The sequence below is a fragment of the Rhinolophus sinicus genome, chromosome 9, assembly GCF_057876585.1.
Source record: "Rhinolophus sinicus isolate RSI-liver-muscle chromosome 9, RSI-T2T, whole genome shotgun sequence".
Classification (NCBI taxonomy): domain Eukaryota; kingdom Metazoa; phylum Chordata; class Mammalia; order Chiroptera; family Rhinolophidae; genus Rhinolophus; species Rhinolophus sinicus.
In genome coordinates this window covers 31201369-31227516 of record NC_142509.1, presented here as the reverse complement: position 1 = coordinate 31227516, position 26148 = coordinate 31201369, and the positions used below count along the sequence as shown (strand labels likewise).

At 47.6% G+C, this 26148-nt stretch overlaps 1 long non-coding RNA gene across 1 annotated transcript in view; it reads right to left on the bottom strand.

Moving 5' to 3' along the window:
- LOC148757330 (uncharacterized) overlaps positions 1–26148 on the bottom strand; it is a 222979-nt gene that overhangs the window by 189257 nt on the left and 7574 nt on the right. The window contains exon 2 of the long non-coding RNA XR_016022455.1: positions 21170–21283. This is a non-coding gene — a long non-coding RNA (uncharacterized LOC148757330). The remainder of the gene's footprint in view (positions 1–21169; positions 21284–26148) is intronic.

Sequence of the window (26148 nt, the reverse complement as noted above, 5' to 3'; positions counted from 1 at the left end):
TTTTTTCAGTGTTTACTATATATCTGACAATACGTTAAGCACTTTTCACTTTCTTGTAACCATCACTACAGTTTTAAGGGCATCTGGATTTGGAGGATTTGGGTGCAAATAGTGTATTTGGGAGGTGCTCCCAGGAAGCATGAGAGGGAGGGAGGGAGGGAGAGACAGGGAGGGCAGCAGGGTCCTTTGATGAGCAGTCCATACTGAGGGTTCCTGGAGCACCATCCAAACATGAACACCCTGAGATGGTCACACCTCGGGATGGTCCCAGGGAGGGACAAGGATATTTCCCCGCATCTCATCCCTCGCGGGTTGAGGTCACTCCTGGGTTATCAGCTCCCTGCTGCTGCTGATCTGCCCCGTCCTGGGCTGAGCACGTGTCTATAATCAGAGAAAGCCCTTGGGCAGAGATACTGAACATCAGCCTACTGGGGAGTGTCCACCTAAACTCTAGGTGGCTTGCGGTGGCTTGGGGTAGGAGGTGGCAAGGAGATACGGGTGCGGCCACACCGGTATCAAGGACGCTATGGTTATTGCAATCTCAGAGGCGAGGAAAGTGAAGTTAGAGAGGGGAAGTAGCCGACCCAGGTCACATTGCTCCTGACTGGTGGAGTTGGGATTTGAACCTGGGTCTACAGGTGCCAAAGCCTGAGCGACTGACTCCAATTCTCCCCTGCCCCGTTCACTAAAGGCAGGGGTTGGTCCTAAGATGCCTTCCACCCACAGCTCACCTTCTCTGGTTCTGGCTGGCAAGGTTTGTGTGGGAGGAGAGGGGTTTCCACATTCTCCTCTGTCACCCCCGCCTAATGTCTCTATGATGAGTCCCACGACAGGGAGGGCACAGTGCTGAACATGGAGGTGGGACCCCTGCGATCATGAAGCTTGCACCTTCCATATCAGTCAGCTGCACAGCCCACTCCCACACCAGTCAATGAGGTTTGCAGCTCTGCAACTTTGGAGAAGGCACTTAAACACTCTGAGCCTCAGTTTCCTCATCTGGGCTATGAAGGAAACAATGAGATGAGTATTCACCTCATAGGGCGGTACGAGAATTAAATGAGATAATGCAGATAAGAGTATAGCAAAGCATCTGGCACGTAACTGCCTGGTGACTGCTGGCTTAGTATTCCTCTCACACATTACCTGTGCCTCTGGTCTCCCACCTACTAGAACATGGTGTTTCCAAAATGAAAATGAGGATATTACATGGGCAAAGGCCAACAAGAAAAGGTAACAGGGAACATAAGACAAATTCAAACTCCAATTTCCCTCAATGGTCCACCACGTCGGGCAGCGACAGCTGACCACTGTGTAAATCTTTAATGGAAGGGGAAGATGGTGTCTGTAGAAGCCTATAGATGTCTGGACAAACTGATACGCCCTGTAAGTTGTCTGGAGTCAAAGTTTGACTTGCTTTGATCCTACTTTTTTCCTTGTCCCCTTACAGTCTCCTCCCGACCCAGCAACAGCCAGAGAGGTCTTGTTTCTTTAAACAAGACAGACGTTATCCATCTCTGTTTAAAAGGACAATGATGTCCTTTCCTCGCAAAGAGAAGCAGAGCTTTGACAGTGGCCATACAGATGCCACGTTGCATAGCCTGAAAACCCTCCCCTGCATCTCTCTGCCTACTCTCTGCGCACGCTCCCCTAGCTCTGTCCGCTCCAGCCATATTGAGCCCCTTGGTGGATCCGAGAGCACCATGTACACTCAGGGCATTTGCACTGGCTGTTCCCTCCTTCTGGAATGTTCTTCCTCCAAGGTCATATGGCTCACTTCCTTGCTTCCTTCAAGTCTTTACCAAACGTCACCTTCTCAAAAAGGGTTTCCCCAACTACATCATTTAAATTACATCAATCCCGCCTCTCCACCTCACTGCCAAGACTCAACGCTCTTTAGCCTACTCTATATCTTTATTAACTTCCAACAGATTTTATCATGTGCCTGTTTATTTGTGTATGAGTTCATAGTTTATGGTCTATCTCCCTCCCTATAGAATAGTGGTCATCAATCAAGAGTGATTTTTGTTCCCCGCCCCAGGCATTTAGCAATACCTGGAGACATTTTGGGTTGTCACAACTGGGGAGGGGTGCGATGGGCTTCTAATGGGTACAAGTCAGGGATGTGCTAAACATCCTTCAATGCACAGAACACCTCCCACCCCCCAATTCTCCAGCCCAAAATGTCAGTAGCACCAAGGTTAAGGAACCATACATAGTATAAAATGAAACTTTACAAGGATAGAGATTTTGCCTAGTTTTGCTTTTTGTTTGTTTATTATTGTATCCCAGCATCTAGAACAGTGCCTGGCACACCAGGAGTCACTCAGTAAATGTTTTGGGGGTGAATAATCCCTAGGGGATGAACCATCCCCTTGAAATGGTCTTTCAAGGGAAGGTTTTCAGATGCATTAATGTCTCAAGGAATGCAAAATTCCTCTTCAAATCAGCTGCAAAAGAAATACACAGGCGCGAGCCAGAGAGGGAGAAAGGTCCAGATCCTTGTTTGGAAAGGAATCCTTTTCACCGGAAAGAAAGAAAGATGTCCCTCCAATGGCCCCACCCGGAACTCGCACATTGTGTTCTAAGTTTAACACATTTTGTGCTCTCTATGCTGAAACCCTTGGCTCCAGCCCATAATATCCCTGAATCCAGGAAACCATTATGACTGATCAGGGTCAAAGGTTTCTCCTATTGTAACCCACTTCCTCCATCAGAGTTTTAAATTTGGAAAACGTTCTTATTGCTATTGTGTGGAATGTCAGCTCTCAGATAACCCCAGAAGTATTTTTATTTGTCTACCATGACCCCCTACCACAAAAAAAAGTACAAAAAATATTGCAGAACAAGGATCAGATAAGAGCCAACTGATATTTTCAGCCTTTAATTGAATAAAAGGAAGGAGAGGTTGTGAGATTCCCAAAGGACCCCCGAAATGACATTCCATTTCTTGTTTAAGATGGTTAGAATAGGAAGAAAGATCAGAACCCTAAAGGAGTAGCAATTTTAGGTGATAGTAAACACTTAAAACTTTAAGGATGTAGTTCTGATAGCCTTGGAAATTTCTAGAACAGTCTGCCTACCTTTTACATCAAAAGGGGTCATGGGAGCCACAGATATGTCCTGTATTAGAACACTGGGATACCAGAGAAATCCCTGGATTTGACCAGGAAGAGAAGAGGGGGCAAGGGTGAGGTGAGGAGGAATGCCAACTCTTGGAATCACGTACAGTAATTAAATGGCAAGAAGAAGGTTGATTTGGCCAACAGTGTAGAACCATTGGGCACATGGCCATGTTTGGGGAGAAAGCACACGAGAGGAAGAAGTAGGTAAAACGTCTTTCATGCGGTTGATTCCAAAAATATTCATGGAGCTCCTACTCTGTTTCAGGCTTGGAGCAAGAAGCTGGCAGTGTGAAGACACGGGGCACTAGCGTGTGATGCCACATGCACAGGCCTTGGCACAGGTTTAAATCCTTGCATTGCCACTTCCTTGCTATATCAGCCAGAGTGGACTACTTCATTCCACAAAGACTTGGTTTCCCCATCTGTAAAACATGACTGAAAAGAGTTACCTACCTCATGGGGTTGTGGTGACGAGGCTATTTGGCCAAGTGCCCAGCGCCTGGAACGCATTCAATAACAAATGTCAGTATTATCAGAGGTAAGACAAGGCCCTTCCCTTTATATGGTTCGGAATCTAGTGGGGCATCCATCATCACCATCAAAGGAGAAACCAACGTTTCTGGTGCATTCACTGTGTGCCACGTTCTACACTATATGCTTTACAAATACTATCTCATGGAATTCCACAATAACCTGGGATAGACGTAAGTGTTATTCAATAATATGCCTGGCTCTCCGTCTGCCTTTGGGGCAACTGCACTTCCCTTATATCTCTTGCATTGGGTTGGCTCATGTCATTAATTCTGGCCACTTGAGTATAGGAGAAAATTATGCCTGCCACTGCTCGGCGGGAGCACTTAACTGCCAGTGCATGACCCGGATGCATATAATTTCTCCTTGCCACCATCCAAAGTGTCACTCCAGTTGTTGGGGCCTTGGTCACTGTTGAGATGGATCTCCAGCTGCCCAGAGCACATACTGGCCTAACACACCCTGTACTGGCTCCTTTCCTTTCCTTTCTATTTTTCTCACTTCAGTGCTTCCTGAAATCACTTCCCCAAAAGTCTCCTTGCACTCAAATCCCAGTTGCTTCAGGGATTACCCACTCTGAAAATAGCAGTCTTCATCCACTGAGATTAGATCTTGCAAATCCCATTTAGAATTATCTAGAGATGAGCTAAAACTCACTAGCGGGTCAACCAAGTAGGGGATGTTGACCTAACTCATTAATCCATCGTATCTAGCAATATCTTCTGTTTTTGTACCTGTTCTTTGGTTATTCTTAATCCAAGAGTGAGGATGCCAGAAAAGAGACCCCTGCTGAGCTGCAAAGAACATGCGGCGTGAGGAAGAAATAAACCTGTGTTGTATGAAGCCATTGAGATTTACAGATCGGTCATTACTATAGCATGATTTCACCTCTCCCAATTCTTATACAGCCCTATCTGATAAATATCACTCTCATCCCCTCTCTGCATGCAAAGAACTTGAGCACAGAAAAGTTAGGTGATTGGTCCAGTTTCTTCGTCTCACACGTAGCAAGTGTTGGGGGCAGGGTTCACACCCATTTCGAAGTCTAAAGTTCATACTCAAAACTGCTAACCCAGAGATAAAAGGACGTAAGTAAAGCTATACAGTTATAGGACTTTAAACACCATGAAGAATTTGTTGACAGGGTAGGATGTTAGAAAACCTACCCAAGGAAAACCATGCCATCTCCTAAGAACTGAAAACGAGGCATTAAAAACACTTGGTTAAAAAAAAAAAATTACATCTTTATTTTCACTAATCTCAAAAAAAACCAAACAAACAAACAAAAAAAACACACACAAAAAAAACACTTGGTTGCCTAAAATAGGCGGACACCTTTGAGAGAGATCAAATGACCACGTGGCATCCAGAACTGAGAAGGCGCCCACTACACGCTAATATGTGAAGAGCAAGGTGGGAGGAAGAAGGGAGTGGGGGAGAGACCTTACTTCCTATGGCCATAACCATAATGGCACCATCCAGGGCTGGGGAAGAGAACCGCTGTTCACGGAGGTTGCCACCCTTCCTTCTTCATCAGTTCTGGCTGATCTCATCTGTATCATCTCTTCCAAGACAAAACGGGCACCTCCAAAGAGCTACCAGTCCCCTTCCCCGCACTAGACAATCGTTACATGATGGTTATAAAAAAGACGCGATGTGCTAGATAACACTGGGCCACCGAGAGTTAACACGCACGAAGAACAAATACGGAAGTAGTAGAGAGACCTGGGAACCCAGTGGGAAGGACCCGAGTATCTTTTTCACATCTGTAAAAACAGGCAGGTCTTTATACATTTTGGGAACTCCGAAAATGTATAAAGGAAACTCCTTACAAATCTGAGAAGGCAACAGAATTTCCTACTTGGCGTCATTTATCCTGCGGTCCTCGTCTGTAGGTTCAGGGAAGACTATCGCAGGGGCTGGTGATGCCTTGCCCATACATATCCCCTCACCACTCAAGGTTTCTGTGCCTATCAAAGAGCTCTTATTGCACGCCAAGTTCAGGCCAGAGTGAGGAGAATGGAGCTGACGCTACACTAGTGTGACCTCAGAGTGACACCTTCCATTTTGTAGCCCAAGCACCTCTCTCCACTCACCCCAGTCCCAGGGGGCAAGCACCTGTGTCTTCCTGTCTGGGGCTTTCTCTATCTGAAGGAGGGAGTTCAGCCTTGTACTGGGCAGGCCGGAAGTGCCAAGGTATTGACAAGCTCAGGAGTAGCCCTCACCCACTGACAAATGGAAGACAGAAGATAAATGTCCCTGCTTCCCCACTTCTCAGATGAGAAAGCTCTGAAGTATGTTCTACACCATCTCCCAGAAGTCCCTAGTGAAGGGCAGCCAGAGTTGGCAAATGAAAATACAGCAAGTCCACGTTAATTTGAATTTCAGATCAGCAATGAATAATTGTATAGGTATGACCCATGCACTATGTGGGACCTGCTTACACTACAATATTATTTGTTCACTGAAATTCATATTTAACTGGATGTCTTTTATTTTTTGTCACAGTTGTAACTTGCTTATAAATATACTCTTTTCATTTCCTTACTTCCCTACAAGTTTGTCCTGGAATCACTTCCCAGTGAAACGATCTGTCCTCACATCCTGGTTGCTTCTGGAAAACCCCAACCTACGACAGAGACTTTCATCCACTGAGGGTAGAGTTGTGAGAGTTTTCCCAGCAAATACCCTCTGCCATTTATCCACACAAGAGCTAAACTCCTCACCAAAGTGCGTGTTTACCCAACGCATCATTTCAACCAAGGTTGCAAGTCTTCTGTTTTCTGGAAAGCGAGGACAGGAGACTCATGTCAGTCTCACGGGGAGGACTTGGGACAGAGAAAATGGTGTTGTGATTCATCGTGCTCCTTCCCGATTACTGGTCCCCAAACGCCTCACCTTTCAGGGAATAATTCATTCCACAGGAAGGAGTATGCGTAGAGGTACAGAAATCTACTCCCAGTTTCCAGCGTAAACAGATCAAGTGGGCTAACGAAGAGAAGTACTAGAATTCCACCCAGTCTCAACACGATGTTTCATGATGGCCAAGAACGCAAGCTCTGGGCTATGACATCGAACGTGAGGCTTCATCTGCTACTGCCTGGCTATGTGGCCTGAGCAGGTGACTTCACCTTGCTGAGCCTCAGTTTCCCACTCTGTCAAACAAAGATAATAATACCTCCCACACAGGACAGTTGGGGGCATTCAGTGATGTGACGCTAACAAGACCGTTGCCGGCTCTTCTGTTGTAATGATCATGCCTCCCTCTTTACTGAATTTGCTTCGCAAAACCCTAGGCTGTCATAGCCTAATGGTTCTGTTTCCAAGGCAGAAATTGGAAGCAATGCCCATAACATGTCACAGGATTTAAATTCACTTCTCCCGGCCTGAGGATGTGGCTATGGCTGTGAGTTGCACAGGGCTATCCTTCACGAATGAATCCCAAAGCCAGGCGAGAGTGCACACCTTCTAGCAATTCATCCACAGGATTTTCTAAGCCTGTAGATGAGCAGGGGGTATCTCTACAGATGGAATGTGAGTTCTTCACTTTACCCAACTGGTACCCAATGGAGCTAAGTCACTCATTCTCATATCTGTCCCCTGTGGGCATTTTGGTTTGTGACTTCTGATCGAACACCGTTGTTATTTTTTCCAATATCTTTTAAAAATGTGTGTTTTTCCCCAAATCCTTGCATAATGTACATGGATAATGTTTCACTGTTTTATGTAGCCCTGGTAACCTATATACGAGGTTGGACAACTAAGTTCGCAAACTCATTCTAGAAAAAGTGCTACATACCTCATTGCTGAATGTCACTATGGTCAACTTCCAAGTACTCCCCTTGGGAAGCTATGCACTGACGCCAGTGCCTAGTCCACCCTTCAAAGCAATTCTGGAACTCTTTTTCTGGAATGGCCATCAGAGCTGTTGTCGTATTACCCTTGATGTCCTAAATGCCTTCCTTTCGACATTTCCTTTATTTTCAGGTAAAGAAAGAAGTCACTGGGGGCCAGATCAGGTGAGTAGGGAGGGTGTTCCAATACAGTTATTTGTTGACTGGCTAAAAACTCCCTCACAGACAGTGCCATGTGAGCTGGTGCATTGTCGTGATGCAAGAGCCATGAATTGTTGGCGAAAAGTTCAGGTCGCCTAACTTTTTCAAGCAGCTTTTCAGCACTTCCAAAGAGTAAACTTGTTTGTCCAGTTGGTAAAAATTCATAATGAATAATCCCTCTCATATCATAAAAGGTTAGTAACGTTGTTGCAACAAGTTCGCGAACTTCATGGTCACCCTCTGCACGACCCACGGGAGTCCAGATACTACTATAGTTTGAAGGCACAGCTAAAGGTAATTTTTGTGTGCACATTTGGTCCCTAAAGGGGCCAATCGTCCTTCTGCTAAATAAAAGGGAATCCTGATTTTTGAAGAACAGAAAAGAATTCAAGGATCCATTTTTTAAACTGTAAAACTAACCCTCATGCAAATAATCTCAAGTCAGATGGTTTTTGTGTGTGTGTTTTTTTTAACCCACCTAAAAATGTCAACTCAACTCTTTATTATCAGACTACTTCTAAATGGCGGCAAAGTAAGGCTTTCAACTCTAATGGCTTTTTGTTTTCAATTTTTTTTGTTTTTACCTAAATCACATCTTGCTTGGCAAAGCCTTCATTTTTCTATTTTCTTGATTCACAGGTCCGTAATGAAAACAAAATTCAACCTTACGCTGGTCTTGTATGAATTAGGGACCGTGTAAACAGTACTTAACAGTTCTAATTGAAGGTCAGTAAATCCCCAAGAGATTAAATGAATCCCGCAGGGAGCCGTGTAAATCTCCCTCCCTTTTACGGCAGCCCGGCCAAGCCCCCAGCCTGCCTGCGCAAGGCTTAATAAACATGGTATGCATCTAATCAAAACCATTTTGCACCCAAAGGGGTGAGGGGTGTAAATCACAATTACTCTTGGCACTAAGCCCTTGGCCCAAACAGGCCCAAAGTTGCCAAATACCATTGGGAACTGACTTCTCGGATTTGACTGCCTGGTGTCAGTTTCAAGGTCAGAGTATCCAGCCCGCTTCTCAGGGGCAGAATCCAGATTGGGGTGTAAAACCTGAAAAGGAGAACAATTTCCTATGACCCCACCCACCCACCCCTTTCTCTCTCTGGTTGCTATATTCCTTGTCAGCTACGGCCTGATACAAAAAACACCATCCTCCTCACTGCGGTCCTCAGGAGCAGGTGCAAAGGCACCCTTCTCTCCTTCTCGACCCTCCTGTGTTTAATTTCACTCTTCGCTTTGGGTTACTTTCAGTGTCAACACTTAGATCTGCCCTCAGAGGGCCATGAATTCATCTATGGTGTCCACACAGGCGCCATTTTTTTTTTTTTAAAGGAGATGATATCAAGTCCCCAGAACCTGGCTGAATGGAACTCAAGTGAGCAAAAATTAAACTCTGGCATGGCAAGACGGGTTCCTTGGGCCTGTATCTCCATGTCAAGATGAGGGCACGTTACTCCCCGGCATAGCTGTTGTGTGACCGTGCTGAAGGAATCGATGAACGAATGAAATCATCAGAACAAAAGGTGGTCTGTGATCGTGGGGACCAGAAAAACGAGAGCGAGACACTTTCCCAGATTTCCTGCAAAACAGGGAGCACGACGCTGGATTTGTTGTGGCCATTAAATCTGATTCTCGGATCATGCATCTGAGGTCAGCGTTATGCTCTTTATGTCACACATAAGGAAACTGAGGCTCACAGAGAGGACACCATGTCTTCGAGTCACCCTGCTGGTTCAGTGGGAGACCTGGGGTTCAAATCCCAGGTCTACCGCTGACGCCAGACACCATCCTTTTGATTCAGTGCTTCTCGCAGGAATGGGACAAGGACGGTACGCAGACCATTTCCAGAAAGACTCATGCAAAAGGGAAGTGACAGCCACACTGCTAAGGAATAGTTCTTCAAAGGCAGGAAGTAAAACTGAGAAAGGTCTGGGATGTGACTATGTAGTCATCTCCCCTTGTAGAGCCTGGTAAGGGATGGACATTATGAACAGCCATACGCGCATGACTGTTGGCCCTGTAAGGTATCTATCTTAGGTGGGGTTCTCCTACGCAGAGATTTGCATACAGGGGGCTCAATGGGGGCTGCTCCAGGAACAACACCTGCAGGGCACACAGGAAGCAGGGTTGGGCAGGGGGAGGATGTGGGTTGTCATAGCTATAACAAAGGTCTCAGTCGATCTTATAGGGAGCTGGGGAGCTGGGATGGCCCACCAGAGCTGGTTTAAATCAATACAGAGGGGCTGGGTCTTTCCACACCTAAATCAATGAGCCGTTGGGTGTGGGCTTCCCCTGGAGAGGGGGCAAGCAGCTCCCTTCAGCCAAGGGCTGGTCTCACAGAGGGACTGAGCCATGAGCGAGAAACACCTCCAGAGCTGGAGGAATGAGTCCCTTGGTTCTGAGGGGGGGACCTGGGTGGTACATGACTGCACCCACTATGATCTCCATTCTCTCATTCCACTAATACCTGCACCGCGCCAGACCGTGTGCACCTTTCCCTCACCCACCCTGCTGCTGCTACCCTTTCATTGCTCCTTCTTCGTCCACCTCCCTCTCCAACCCCCACAGTTTGCCTGGAGCCAGAGTTTCAAGAATTGGCCAGCGCCTTAATTGCTTCTCTCTCCTCCCTGACATGGATTGCAGGTGACATTTCCTGGGCACAGAGCTGCATCCCTGTGGCTGCATATTCCCCCTGTCACAGGAGATCATTGAAGCTGTCACCAGTGCAAAGCTAGAAACCATCAGAGCAGCAGGGGCCACAGAGATTCCGGGGAGATTTCAAAGGGTTGGTGAGACACCCTTTCCCAGAGCGGGTTCTAGAGGCACTTTTTGCCCCTCTGATTTCTGCCTTGGGAGAGTTGACAGAAGCTGACATTTCAGGGGTTACCCAACTGAGTTATACCAACCAGGTCTCTCACCCAAAGCAAGGAGAAAAGGGCTGCATCCTGGGTGGCAAGCTGGTCCCTGAGGACAGAACAGAGCGACGCGAATAAGGAGAAAGGAAATTGAGCAGAGAGGATTGAAAGTGGCCTCTGGTGGCAAACAGACCGGGCTTTGAGCTCCGGTTTCTGACTTTTAGAGATGCCTCAGTTTCTCCAGCCATAAAATGGGGGTTCTAATATGCACATCAAAGGGTAGTTGTGGGGATTAGAGATGAAAATCCATAGACTCAAGCAAGCCAAACTATAGGAGTACTGCTTGGTTCTTCTCTTCTGATCCCTCCAGCTTCCTTGGTTAGCTGTGGCCAATCCTTCAGCCAATTGCATCAGCTTTACCTCCAAAGGTGTTCTTAAAATGACCCTTGCCCCATCTCCACTGCCCCAAGCCACCATCGTCTCCTGCCCGGACACCCACAGATGCCTAATGGGTCCTCGGCTTTGACTCTTTCTGTCCCACACAGCAGTCAAGGTTGTCTTGGCAAAACCTAAGTCAGATCACGTCCTTTCCCTGCTGAACACCTTTTAGAAGACTCTCCCTGTGCTTGGAAAGAAAAGCCCCTCCATGCACTGGCCTTGACCCATCTCCAACTTCTCCCTTACTCACGAAGCTTCAACCCCCCCACCGCCTTTCTTCCTTGAACACGTCACCTCAGAGCCTTTGCACTGGATGTTCCCTGTGCCTTGAATACCCTTCCCCTGATCTCACCTGACGGTGCCCTGGCGACTGCAGCTCTCTGCTCAGAAGGCAACTTCTCAAGGTGGTCATCTGTGACTGCCTCACCTCAAGTACCATCCCGGCCGGTCTGTCTCTCTCTCTCTCTCTCTCTCTCTCTCTCTCTCTCTCTCTCTCTCTCTCTCTCTCCTCTCTCTGTCTCTCCCTCGCTCATGCACACACACACACACACACACACACACACGATTTAGTTTCATCATCTCACACCGTGCCAACATTTTCTGGTTCATTTCATTGCTCTTCTGAGCTCTGTGACAGCCTGGAATCGTCCTGTCCCGCCCCCTTCACCATGATACCCCCAGTGCCCAGCTCAGTGCGTGGGACTTGATAACTGTGTGTTGTGTGAATGAAAGACGCATGTGTCGGGCATGGTCAAGAGGCTATCACCATTTCGTGACTATTTCTATTAGAAAGGGGAGGCCTCCTGGCCCGGAGTCCGATCTCAAAGCACATTTCGTGGATGGTGTCAGAGCTACCCACGCTAATGAAGATGAAACCTGCAGCTGGAAATGTCTTGTTCCACCCTCAACAGCTTCCAGAGCTGCTCTTTAAATGATTATTCAGACTCACAAAGGCCAAACAGGTGCTGTGCGATGCCCCAATCCATCTCAATTGCAGTGTGTCACCCACGACGCATGGGCTCACAGAGCGTGGAGGCCCCGCTCAGTTTTCAGATGGGAATATTGACGCCCCTTCATCACAGGGCCTCCTCGCCTGGATCCACTGTCCTCGCTGGGGGCTCTGGCTCCAGTGTGCATGTTCGTGAGAGCTTAAATGTCAGGCCCACTGGGAATCATTCTTTGACCCCTCCCATGGGTTTCCCGCAAACCCAGCTCTATCAATGTCTTTTTCACACTCTGAGGAATTGCTTATCTAATTAGCTCCCCTCCCCTCCCACAGGCTCAACTCCAGGACGGCAGGAAGGTGTCTGTCTCCTGCCTTCTTGTATCCTCAGCACCCACGCGGTACGTACTCCAGAAACCCACGATGGGTGAAAGGAAACACAAGCCTGCGTGCCGATGGGACGTTCGGAATTCTCAAACCAGTTGCTCATGGGTGCAAGACAAGTCTTCATCTCCTTTTCAACCCTTACCTGCTCGCAGGCTGCGTTTCCTTGCCACTTCCAGCATCAGCTGGATTTTATTATTAATAATAAAAGCAGCCTCTGATTTACGGGGCACCATGGAGCCCAGGCTGCCTAGTGGGCTTAAGCCTTGCACATAAAAATCAAGGCTGCTCCCTGAAATCCAGCTGCTCGGCAAGGAAGGAAAAATAAAGCATCGGACACTTGCGGACCAAGCCACGTGGGCTTTCTTCTGCCAGTGGGTCCTGTCTAGCTCCAAATGGATGAGCCCACGGTTTCCCTGTATCAGTGCTCTCCTCCTGCCCAGTCTATGGTCCTGGGTTTGCCAAGGACAGGGCTTTGGAACCCACGGGTATTCCCGGGAGAGAATCACAGCACTGGGGGCTAGAGAGAGACCCTCAGGCTCAACTAGAGGTCACTCGGGCTTGCAGAATGGCTTTACTTGACCCATGTCATGCTGGTGAGAGTTTTGAATCCGTTGTAGACATTCCAAACTTAGATTTTACATAAAAATCTTAATTTCTCTCTTCTCTTGAAAAACAAGAAGCTCTGCTGATGTTGGGCCGGCATTTTGTCTGGCAACAATTTGCAGGAGCTGAGTGACAGCTGAACCCTTTAAAGGGACAAGGGCCTCCCGGGTTACCCAGTTACCATGCGCCCTAGTACAGCCCCCATCACCTGAGGGCCAACTCACTCCCTTGTCAAAACTGACTTGGAAGAGCCCACCACCCATGAATCAGCCAACTTTCCATTTCACAGGAGAAAACACTGAAACCCAGAGAGGAAAACTGAGTCATCCGAGGTTACCCAGAAGGGCAGGACAGACCCAAGCCTGGAACCCGGTCTCCTGGCCTTTCCCAGGCTCCTTTTCCCAGTTTGCACGAGCAGCACTGCTGCTGGTAAGGCCACTGGGTTAATTTTCTGGGGGTGATGTAACAAATTACCACCAACGAGGTGGCTTAGGACAATAGGAACTTATTCTTCTCCTAGTTCTGGAGGCCAGGAGCCCAGGATCAAGGTGCTGGCACAGCTATATCCCCTCCAAAGGCTCGAGGGGAGATGCCTGGCTTGTCCTGTTCAGCTCCAGGGGCTCCTGACGGTCCTGGGCTCATGGCAGCACCACTCCGATCCCTGCCTCTCGTCTTCTCACGGCCTTCTTCTCTGTGTCTTTGTGTGTCCCCCTCTTTTATCTGTCTAATCTCCCGCTGCCTTACTCTGAAGGACACCTGTCATCATCAGATTTGGCTGCCCCCATACTCCAACATGAGCTCCCTTTTTCCAAATAAGGCCACATTCACAGGTTGGGGCGACAGGGTGAGGACATGGACATGTCCTTGGAGGCTACTAGCAAACTCACTACAGCTACTAGGCCAAAAGAGTTCCCTATTGCACGCCAGCCCCCTGGAGACGCGTCAGCCAAGGATGAACATTAACTGGCCGATGGTTTCAGTGCAGGCTCGTCTGAGACCCTGGGATACATAGGAACCTGCAGGTCAAATGCCGAGGTTCCAAATAGCCCTCACAGCGCCCTCCGCAAAGAAAGGCCTCTGAGAAATAGAAATCATCATAATTACTGTCATTTATATTACCAATAATAATTATGGTAATCATGGTAACAATAACAGCCATGATAATAGCCAGGCACAGGCATTATTTCATGTCAGCCTCCCAAACAAGCAGTGAGAAAAGTGGTATCATTACACTTCATATAAGGAGGAGGAAATTGGAGCCTCAGAGAGGTTAAGTCACTTGATCAAGGTCACACAGCACGGAAGTGGTAGAACCAGGATCTGACTGTAACCCAATGGTTTTCACCCAAACCTGACCTAAGTATGGACATCTGCAGGGAACAGAGAGAGGCATCCAACTGTGCACACATAGACTCAATCCCCATCCTGAAGCATCCCCTAGAATTTTTCCCATATCAGCTTCCTCTCATTCAAAAGCAGTGCTTGCCAAGGAAAAGGGATGATTGTCAAGCTGGTACATTTACTATCTTTCCAGAAGCAAAATCACACGCAATGGGAGGAGGGTTTAAACTCCACCAGTGGCAAGGTGATCATACAAGGGTGAGCCAGTCCTGGAAGAATCTAGGTTCTAGATTCTAGAATCTAGGTGACATTAATGAACTTCTCACCCATCTGGCATCTTCATTCTTAGACTTGCCGGGAATCTTTAGGCCCTGAGTTCTTAACTGCTTACTCCCAAGTACCCAGGACTTCCTCCAAAATATCCATGTTTTTCACAGCTTGTGGTCCTGCCATCAAGGACCTGCAACCCATCAACTCCTTTAATCCTCGTTAGTTTTTTCATTGGAAAGTTTTTTTTGTTTTTTTTTTTATACCTAGGACAAAGGGATCCTTACCCCAAAAACACATACATGAAAGGATGAAAATAGCCATGGGATTTGCAGGTAGGGACTGGGCACGTGGGTTTATACCATCAAATGTTAAAAAGAGTATAGAGCTACAATAATATAAACGCTGGTATTAATAGTAAGAAAATAAACAAGTTAATAAATAAATTAGAAAGCCAGATGGTTCAATAAATGTTGTTAGCACATTTGATTACTATTAGGTCACGCTATTCGGAAAGGAGAAACAGGCATATTTTTCTTTGTTTGCTTTGCAGCCCACTGAGATTGAGAAATGTTTGTTACCACATCATAACCTAGCTTACCCTAGTTGAAAAAAATAAAGCGTGTTTCTTTTACATGCCAAAAGAGAATACTGCAAGAAGGGAAAAAAAAAATGCATACGCTGTTGTTAAAGACACCTGAGGACCTTAAAAACCGTAAATGTTGTCTTTATAAAGAAAAATGTCCCTTGTCACAGACCAAAGATAGATCTGTTTAATATGCTTTGGAACCCCTCCACGGAGGCTGGTGTGAGACGCTGTAGCGTAGGGCTCAGCAGTCCCCAGTACTAGAGTTAAGACCAGACCTGGGTTCGAATCCTGCCTCTGCCATCATTTCCAAGTTGTGTGACCTTGAACCAACCATTTCATGTCTCTGGGTCTCAGCTCTGCAGAGACATATCTGGGGATAATAACTGCACCTGTCTGTAAGAACCAGTAAGAAGACTGGATGAAATCAAGGGTGGGTGACTGCAGAGTTTACTGTCCAACCCAGAGCACTCTAGGAGTGAGTGTTACTATTACTCTTACACAACAGATATAAACGGTGAACGTCTCGGGCAGACCTGCACATAAAGTCACCCCCCACACACACACATACACACAGCTTGTCTACCTTGGCTATACACTGCACTCACTGGGGAGCTCTAAAGAGACTGACCCCTGGGTCCCACCCTCATGAGTCTGATGCGGTTAACCCAGCGTGTGCCTGGCCATTGTGAAGTTTAAAACTCTCTGACCTGCAGCCGTACTTGAGAACCACTGCCCCTGATAGATGCAAGACCAAGTACATGAGGAGTACATCAGGGCTAACTATCATTGCTATTACTGTTACACTGTTATTCCTAGAGAGAATTAATGGCATGTCTGCTGCTGAGGTCTTGTGATGATTTTGGTAACATTACTATGATGAATAATCATTATTAACAAAGAGAACAGTCCAGCGGGGGTCCGCTTACCAGTTACCTTGAGCCTGGCTTAAAATAGTGGGTCTCGACAAAAGGTGATGCTGCCTCCCCCGCACCCTGAAGATATCTGGCAATGTCTGGTAATATTTTTGGTTGTCACAACTTGGGGGGGTGGGGGGATGGCAAGGTGCTACTGACATCCAGAGGGTACAGACCCAGGGAGCTGCTAAACGTCCTGCAATCACAGGACATTTCCCCACACGAAGAATTATGTGGCCCAATACGTCAATAGTGCCAACGATAACAAACCGTGCTTTAGAAGCTGGGATGGGGAAAGACTCTTGAAGTAGTCATGCCAGAAACTGAAGAACAGCCTTTGCAGTCTTGCCCTCTGTGCCTTGCAGCATTGCCACTGTGCCTGCCAGCTGTGAGAGGGGAGGGATGCCCGGGGGCTGGCCCTGGGCTGCACGGTCAGCACCTCACTTAAACCTCGGCCTGGACCCAGATCATTGCACACCAGGTATGCACTCGAGGTTGCCTTTCAACTTGGAGGAGCCGTTCAAAAGTCTTGGCATCCGCCGGTGCTGGAAGTGTTTATAAGAGACTTCCTTGGGAAAGAAAGGTCATCCAGGGAAAACCAGAAACAGATTTCTTGTCTTTCTCTGGCTCGCTTCCGCCAGGCACCTCAAAGAAACTTACCAGTGCCTAAGTCATGGAAGAGAAACTTTGAAGAAAAGGGTGGAAGCTGTTTATGCCATTGCAAGAAGCCCTGCAAGAAGCTCAGGCTGTGGTATGGAGAAGGAGGTGGTGGAATTAAAGAGAGATGGACGGAAAGGACAGAAGGAGGGTAGGAGGGAGGGAAGGAGGAAGAGAAATGATGGGTGAAAGGATGGGTGAGTGGGAGGGTGGATGGACAAATATATAGGTAGGTGAGTGGGTCAGTAGATGTAGGGGGTTTTGGTATCTGATAGGTAGATGAATGAATGCATGACTGCAAGGATGGATGGACGGACGGACAGATGGAAAGAAAGAAGGACGGCTAGGTGAATGGGAGAATGGATGTATCACAGGGTGGATGGGTGGATGGATGGACTGATTCATCTCAAAGACATTGTGTCTTTATGTAACACTATAAATTGGTGGTTCCTTAGCTGAATATGGCAGCAGACGTGTTGTACTTGGCTCACTCAGTGCACTCGAACACCAGCTTTCAATCCTGGCTACACATTAGAATCAGCTGGGGAACGTAGAGACTCCTGCAGCTCAGGTGCCGTCCCCACACCAATTATGTCACACCCTCTGGGGATGACATCCCACATCAGTATTTTTTGAAAGTGCTTACATGATGCACATGGCAGCCGAGCTTGAGAACCAGTGTAAAATCAAAAGACAGTGAAATTCGGCGAGTGTCATGTTTGATCAAAACATCGGCCACTGCTTATTCCTTCTCTTACGCCAGGTGCCCTTCACCCATTGAAGTCACTTGCCTGGCCTTGGTGAGTATCTGAACGTGTAGCCAGACTCTGTTGTCGAACTTGGGTTGATATCTGCCCCATCGTGACACTATATGACTTTAGCCACATGGCTTAGATGCTCTGTGTCTCTGTTTCTCCATCTGCAAAATGGAGCCCATGAAAGGAAAGGGAAACACGGGACAGAGTTTGGCAAGGAGCAAAGGAGATAACGTGTAGCATGTGGTAAGCACTTGACCAGCGACAGCAGCTATGATCCTATTACGAACATAATATGAATATAATACCTCCCAATGCGCAGATAGGAAAAATAATCACAGACAACAGGTATTAGCCGTGTCCTTAATGCCAGGCATTGTTCTAAGAGCTTCACATTTTATACATACTAACTGGATCCTTGTAAAACCTCAGTGAGTTAGGTACTGTGACGATCCCCATTTTCCAGATGGGGAAACGGAGGTACAGAAAAGTTGGGTCACTTGTACATTAGACACACAGCTAGTCCTGGTGAAGCCACGACCTGAGCCCAGGAAGTCTGGCTATTGTTCCTAATTACTGTGCTCCACCTTTCCCCTCACCACCCAGCCCTCATCACTGAGAACTTCTAAGGGCCACCCTGATTTCTCCAGATGGGGCAGAAGCCCAGAGGGGCAGTGGGGGCAGGGAATGACTTCCCAAAATCTCACAGCTACTTACCTAACAAGATGGCTCTCACCTGACCACACACCCCCAGCTCGCTCTTGCTCAAAACAGTGGGTCTCCACCAGAGGGGACGTTGCCTTCTAAGTGCATCCGGCTCCTTAGGTCTTGAAGAACTTTTCTGATTTCCAGAGCTTTCATTAAAATTCAAATGCTTCTAAGAGGTGGTCCCTGGTGGGAGGTCATTTATGTGCTCAGTCGTTTAAGCAATGAATATTTATTAAGCAGCTACTTGGTGCCAGGAACTGTGCTAGGTGCTGAGAATGGATTGTGAGTGGAACAGACCACAGGCCTGGCCTTGGAGGAGGTTGCTGGTGGTTTAGCAGGTCTTGGCAGGCACTGGAAGGCTGAGGTCTGGGCTGTAGGGCTGGGGCAGGGGGAGGGTACAAATCCAGCAGGAAAGAGACAGTCCTTTAAAGCACTGGTCCTCCATTCTTGAACAGTCTCTCCACTTCACAATTTCACCAGTGCCCACCTGACTGACATGTGGCACCTTTGGCTCAAAGCTAGCAGTCCCCACCTTGGCCTGACGTCCAACGCACTTACAGAGGGTGGAAGAGAGTTCTCTGGCCTCTCCGTTCTCCCTTTATGAAATGTATGACATTTCCTTGATGAAAATGTCAAAACAGCATTAAAGAAAATGCGGGGGGAAATATCACCCTTAATTGCACGGCCACGCAGGTTGGGGTGCTCCCTGCCAACCTTTGCAGCAGCGTCGGGATCGTGGAGCTGGGGAAGCATCAGACACACCAGGTCTCCAACTTGTGATGCATTCGTTGTATTGATTTAGCAACTTTCTTTTCCTCTCCGCACCTCTCGTTTCTCCTTTGCAGAAGGGAGCCGATCTTCTCTGCGTGTCCCTGTAGGACTGTTGTGTGGAGCATGGGAAATGCGTGTATGTCCAATGCTTGGTGCAAAGCAGGCACACTATACATTATTCCAATTACACCCACTTTCAGAGGTTTAGAGGCAAACAGAGCCAGCCCTGGGTCCAGGGCCTAGGTCCTCCACCTAGTAACTGTAGGACATTGGACTGGACACTTCACCTCCCTGAGCCCCAAATTCCTCATCTGTATCCTGGGGAAGAGACTGCCTTCCTCAAGATCATTGTGAGAATTAAATGAAAAGCACCTGATACGCAGTAGACACGCTAAGAGTAGTAGTTGCTAATTACGATTATTGTAAGGATTATCATTACCATTATTATTATTTCATGCAACATTTACATTTACTCCCAGCTCAAGAGCCATGTGTAATTTAAATCACCACAAACAGGGGCAGATCCAGGTTGGGGGTGCCTGTAGCTAATCCAGTGGTGGGGGGGGAACCTCTAAGAGAAAGCATATAAAAATATCTGGCTCTTGCAAATTTTATAAGACTCCATGACCCTAGAAACACTTTGGAGGTCCCCACTTTTCTGGGCCAGAAAAAGGGGCTCTTACAAAGGTGGGGTCCTGAAGCATAAGTTTCATTAATTTTATGGGAAGTCTGCTTCTGACCTGGATTTTTTTGGGGGTGCAGGGAGCACGGCAGGGTTGAGGGAGAAAAGAGTGCCCCAGTATATTCCTTTCTTTTAGAGCTTAGCCAGCCGGTTACTAAGCAGCCAATCAAGGGTTCCCTCACATTTGTCCCACTTGGGCTTTCACTGGTGTCAGGCAAGTGGTACCCACCCTGCTTCCCCTCCACCCCCCTCTTCCATTTCCAGAGACTTGGCTGGCTCCGAAGCTTCCAGACAGAGGAGCTAAACACGTTAGCCCACAGACTAGCGAGACACAAAAGGCGGCAGGAATCAAATAAAAGGAAAACGCAGCAGCCACAGGTCAGTCCTGTATAAATATTTATGCTGGAGGAAAAGTTGGTGCCTGAGTGATGACCTTGTGGCTGGTATTAATAGAGATAATGTGCGTCTCTAGAACATGCCGCCAGAAAGAGAAAGGGGGCAGGGACGGGGAGGCAGTGCTGGGGAGGTTATAAATCTTCATGCCAAGCTGAAGCCCCAGCCGACCTTTATACCTTTCTCTCCCGTCCCCTCCAGTGACCCCCTCCCCCGTCTGCATCTTCAAATCTATTTTCTCTCCTTCTTGGCCATCCTGTCTCCACACAGGCACTCACTCCTGCATTAGCCATCTCGGGGCTCATTCTTGTCATCACCCAGGGTGGCTTGGCACCGTGCTAGGTACCTAGCTGGGGTTTAATAAAGGTTCAGGGCAGTGAGTTGATGGAGGCATGCATCGGAGCTCAGCCTCTGTGGCTGATTACACACCCCAAATACGGACTGCTTTTATCTTTTGATGGTTTCCCTGTCTTCATCTCCCTTCGCCAACCCTGCCAGCTCCACTGTGTTAGCCAAGGGGAACCTTCCAAGTGCAAATCTGACTGTACCTCCCTCTCTTCTACTGAAATTCTCTCAGTGGCTCCCGTGGGCTTGAGATCAAATGCAGACTCATGAACAGGACATAGAGGAGCCTTGCTGACGTGGCTCCTGCCTACCTTTTCGGCTTCGTCTCTCACACTGCCCATCCGTCAACGCCCCACCCCCCCGCCCCAACAATACTAAATCACGTATAGTTTCCAAGAAGCTATGCTCCTTTTCACATCCAGGTCTCTGCACGTTCTGTTCTTCCCACCTGGCATGCCTTCTCTGCACTTCTTGATTCGGCTACTTCATCTGCACCCTAGTACGTACACACTTCTCTCAGGTTACACCCCTTGCATTAGATGCAACTTTTATCTGCTCCCATAGCACCCTGTGCCTCTCACCATCACACCACGTATCCTCTGAGTGCCACGAAGGTGACAAGATGACACTGTTACATCCGCACACACAACAACGTGAAGCCTGGCACACAGTAGGTCCTCAAGGAATGTTAGTCAAGTGGGCCACAGGGACAGAACCATACCTTCTTGCTGCTTGAAAACTGAAACGGGCTCAGACTCTCCCATCTGGAACCCAAGAAAGTAGAGGTCTTAACACCTGGAAAAGTCCTACCTTTGCTGCCAGCATGGAAGCCCAAGACTTTCTCCTTTCTTCACGTGCTGGGTGGAACTTCCATTCAGAGGCAAGTTTCCAAGTGTTGGGTGGGGGACATCCCACTTCTGTACACTAAATAAAGGAGGGGGAGAGCACAAAAGAGAAAGATCAGCTCCGCCCAAATGGCTTCAAAGGCAGCATTCCAACTCAAAGACGCCAGGCGCTGGGATCTGAATAGCAAGATGGAGCAGAAGGTGAAGTTCAAGCCGCAGCTTCTTGAAAGCCAACAAGCTCTTGCAAGGCAGGGAGCCACAGAGTAAGATGTTCCTGAAGGAAACTAGAGACCTGAAGCCACTGCACCCTCCGCCCCTTCCTGAAGCAAAATCCCAGGGTCACACTTTAATACGTCTCTGCCTGAAACCACAGGGAAGAACCAGCCATTTGAACCCTTGGTACTCCCAGTCCTGGGCTGTTGAAGTCTACGCCATAGGACAGAGAAGGAGGAGCTAAAAAGAATCATTCAATACCTCTGCGTGCCTGACCTCAGCACCAGTTGTTTCCTTCCATCTTCAAGATGGCCCTGGAACATAGAAAGTATCATGCCCATTTTCCAGATGAGGCGATCGAGGCTGGTAAGGGCCTAGATGGTAAGGGCCCCAACTTGTCTGATGCCAAGTTCAAGTTCTTTCTTCTACAGCCTCCTGTCCTGCCACTTAGAATCCACATGCCCTGTTGGGGACCACCTCTGACTGTCATCTAACTATTAGAAGGGGCAATGTATTTCCCTCATTCTGTCTCCCCTTGCCCCACCCACCCTAGAATCAGGTACTAAACTGATGAACAATGCTGGTGTATCTTCAGATATGGTCCATTGGACTGGGCCAAGAGGCTGTGGTGTAAGCTAAAAGAACAAAGCCAGAGGCATCTGAGCGAGTCCCAGAGGAAGGATACCTGCCCATCATGTGAGCTTAAAATGCTTCTCTGGAGACAGCAACAAAGGAAGGGAGACATATTTGTACACTCATGTCCATGGCAGCATTATTCACAATTGCCAAGAAGCGGGTAGCGGAAACAACCCAAATGTCCATTGACTGATGAAGCGATAAAGAAAATGCAGTCTATCCACATAGTGGACTATTATCTGACCATAAAAAGGAATGAAATTCTGACACACGCTACAACATAAAAGAACCCTGAACACAGGGTGACATGAGTAGAACAAAAAAGGTGACAGACAAGAGAATGCAGACTCTCTCTGCCAGCTGCTTATGCTAGGACATCTTTCCTCTCCTGGTCTCAGGCTCTGAGGCTGGAATGTACACGTTTGGCTCTCCTGGACCACAAGCCTCCAGATTCTAACTGGAACTACATCACCAGCTCTCTGGGGTCGCCACCTTGCTGACTGCAGGTTGCAGGACTTCTCAGCTTCCACAATTCCGTGAGCCCATTTCTTATAACAACTCATCTAGGGATGGGGGAATGAGAAGTTACTGTTCAATGGATACAGAGCCCCAGTGTGGGTGATAAGAAGTTAGAGATGGGTGGTGGTGATGGTTGCACAACGTGAATGAACGTAATGCCACTGAAGGATACCCTTAAAAATGGTTAAAATGGTAAGTTTTATGTCATGTGTATGTTAGTACAATATTTTAAAAAAGCGAGTGGAGAAATAGAAGAAAAGGAAGAGGGGCCAGTGGGAGATGGAAGAAGGGAGGCCAGTTGGGACGTTTAGGGAGGCAGGACAAGCTCGAGCTACTAAATCCTTCGCTTCCCCTTTTTGTACACAGGGCTCTTAGTAAATTCCTGCACGGAAACTCATCTCTAGACGCAGGAAGAATATAGGCGAGACCGTCCTTCTCCCATATACCTGACGTGAGAAGGCTGGCCTCTCACCAAAGCATCCCAGAATGCCCACTCAATGACTGCTCCAAATGCCTCCACTAATTTAGGGCTCAAAAAAAGGAAAAGATAATAAGGGTAATTTGGTGGTTTCAAATGTGCTTTCCTCTGGAAAACAGTCTTAAAAGGAACAAAAACCACAGCAAATTTTTGCAAAATGAAATTTAGCCACCACTTACCCTTAATGTAGATTTATTTTCAGTGTTAATAAAACTCCAAGCATCCAAGAATGTATTATTAACGTATCACAGTGTCGACTCTTGGGACGTAAGGTTTTTGTTCCCCCACCCCGCAGTGTGCAGTGGAAATCTGGAATCATGGCCCAACCGTCAGGCTTGAGGAGTAGAATGAAGCTGACCCTCCCCGATTACGGATTCACACGGAGTCCACTGAGCGTCACCACATGTCACCTGACATCACTCATTGTGCCACCACCTCCATTAGGGCTTTGCTTCCTCTTGATGGCTTCCAGCACTTGGCCTGGGGAGGTGTCTGATTCTAGGAACATGGTGGGTAACAAGACCAGCGATGGTATTCAGCTCTCGTGCTATCTCAACGGCACTGGTGTAACAGCCATTGTAGACTCTTATCTTACAAGGACACCTGGCACCACGTGATATGGAGACCTTCTGCCTGGCATCACTTGATGAGATGGGGCTCATCCTGCACCTGTAGAGTCCACCATTCACCATGATATTACCCACCCAGCTCCCGGTCGATACTAGATAGCTCCTCTGTGATGGCAGCCAATAGGCCTGAGCTCCTGGGTCATGAGCCCCGGGATTTCCAATAGGACCCGGAAGGTCTGCCTTAGGCACCCTGTCTCCTCCACACTGCTGCCCAATGGTGCTTGGAAGGCAGTAGGCCAACCAATGTGTTTTTTTTTCAGTGAAATATAACACGTCCTCTTTGACCCCATGGCATGCCAAGGACACACCATGCAGAGCTCAGCAAGCCCAGTATTTCAGTATTTTAACTTTGAAAGTCACTGTATTAAGCCCTCTCATACTAGCTCAAAACAACAGGGGGAATGAGGATATACAGGGGCTAGAAATGGAACCAGAATATCTTAGGACTCAAAGCAATTTCTCAATCCCTCCGTCTCCTCTCCCATCTCTTCTTCTTTTCCTTTTTTATCCCTCCCTTCCTTTCTTCCTTCTCCATCTCCTCCTCCCCTTCCTTCTTTCACTCTCCCCCCTTACCCCCCCATTCTGCATCTGCCCCCCATCAGCTTCATCACCCTCAGAAGACTGCCCTGAGTTGGCTTCTATCTGCACCAGGCCCACCTCAGCTTCTTGCCCTTCCTCACATTTGGAGCCATGTGGTTCAAAACCCTATGAGATTATTTGATTGACTCAGTCTTATCCCTGCTCATGGGCAACCCTACTGATTGGCTGCCCTCGATCAGGTGCTCACCTCTCATCCAATCAGGTACGACTAGGGTGAATAAAGGGACTGGAGTCATGTGATACACAACATGGCCACCTACAGCAGAAGGACTCGGTCCAGGTTGATGTAGGCAGAGTGGGCATGCCCCATACATACCCATTTGATAAGTGAGGACTATGCCCCAGAAAAGGGAAGTAACTTGGAGAGACAGGTCGAAGGGCATCATGAAAATAGAACAAGACTTGCAATTAGAGACCAAGGTTCCGCTCGTGGCTTCAGCTCTTAGACAAGTCATTTATCCTCCCTGAGTCTTAAATTCCCCATCTGTTAAATGGAGAAAATAAAGCCTGCCCTAACCACCCCTCTGGTATATTTCGTGAATCAAATTAGAGCATGGATAAGAACACATTCTGTAAGCTATAAAGTGCTCTACAAATATACATATAAATGGTCATCATCATCATTATCCAAGGTCACCGAGCTACTTATTAAAATGATTTTATTCAACTTGACTTGGCTAATTTGTGCGTCACTCATGTTCAGGGCGCTAACTTGATTTACCAGGAATTCTACCAGGAATCTACCAAGACGCATGGCTTTGTCTTTACAAAGTGGACTCAGTGTGTAGAGTGGCTAAGCTTTCATTCTCCAAAAGACAAATTTGCCAAAAGGAGAGTGAATAGAAAGAATATTTTTCGAGGTCCAAGTATATAGCAGGCCCTTATGACACGGTACCTCACTTAGCCCTTGCAGCTCTACAAGCCAGTTGTTACCACGCCTTATGTTATGAGATCACACAGTTAATAAGTGGATGCATTAGGCAGTTTGACTCCATCTTGCTGATTTCCCCTCCGACCAGCAGGCAAGCACGGAGGCATCTCCATTGCGTCTCTCCCCTCCCCTGGATCTTGCTTCCCCACCTCCATCCTCTTGGCCCTGCCTGGGACCATCAATACTTAATGCTTTGTGCTGTCACACTCATAGCTGTGAAGGATCCAATTGTGTGGTTGATCTATAATGTAAGGTTAATGCCTAATTAGTTCGTTTAACATTTCTTTCGTGGATAATTCATGATAGGTCATTAACAAAAGCCAGGGCACACAGAGGGGCACATTCGTCGCCATAAATCAGAGGCCTAAAAACATCATAGAACCAGGAAAATGCATGTATTATTCAGGTCAAACAAAGAGCCAGATCTGCATGAGGCTCCTCAATGCTCCTCTGACCCTGAGGTCAAGGGACCAAGTGCAAGGCTGGAAGGATGTTTGCTAATCGCAGAAACGAGCTACCCAGAGCCTGGTGGGGATGTACCTCTCTTGATCAACATGTGGCTACACATCTCATTGTTAAACTTACAACTCCAGAGATGGAACAGCCTCCTTGGACTACCAAATAACGCATACCCACCACAACAATAAATAACTACCACTGATAGGGCATCAAAATCTGTCAAGCTATATGTGTGTACGCGCATGACTCTGTGTGTGTGTGTGTGTGTGTGTGTGTGTGTGTTCCATGTATCAGTTAGCTCTTGCTGCATAACAAACTATCCCCAAACCCAGTGGCTTTGCATGAGTCTATGTCTTAGCTGATTGGTGCAGCTAATCTGGGCCAGGTTCAGCTGAACTCAGCTGGGTCCTCTCATGCATCTGTGTTCAGCTGGTGAGGTGGCGAAGGGCCACCACTCTAGTAGGACCTCACTCACACAT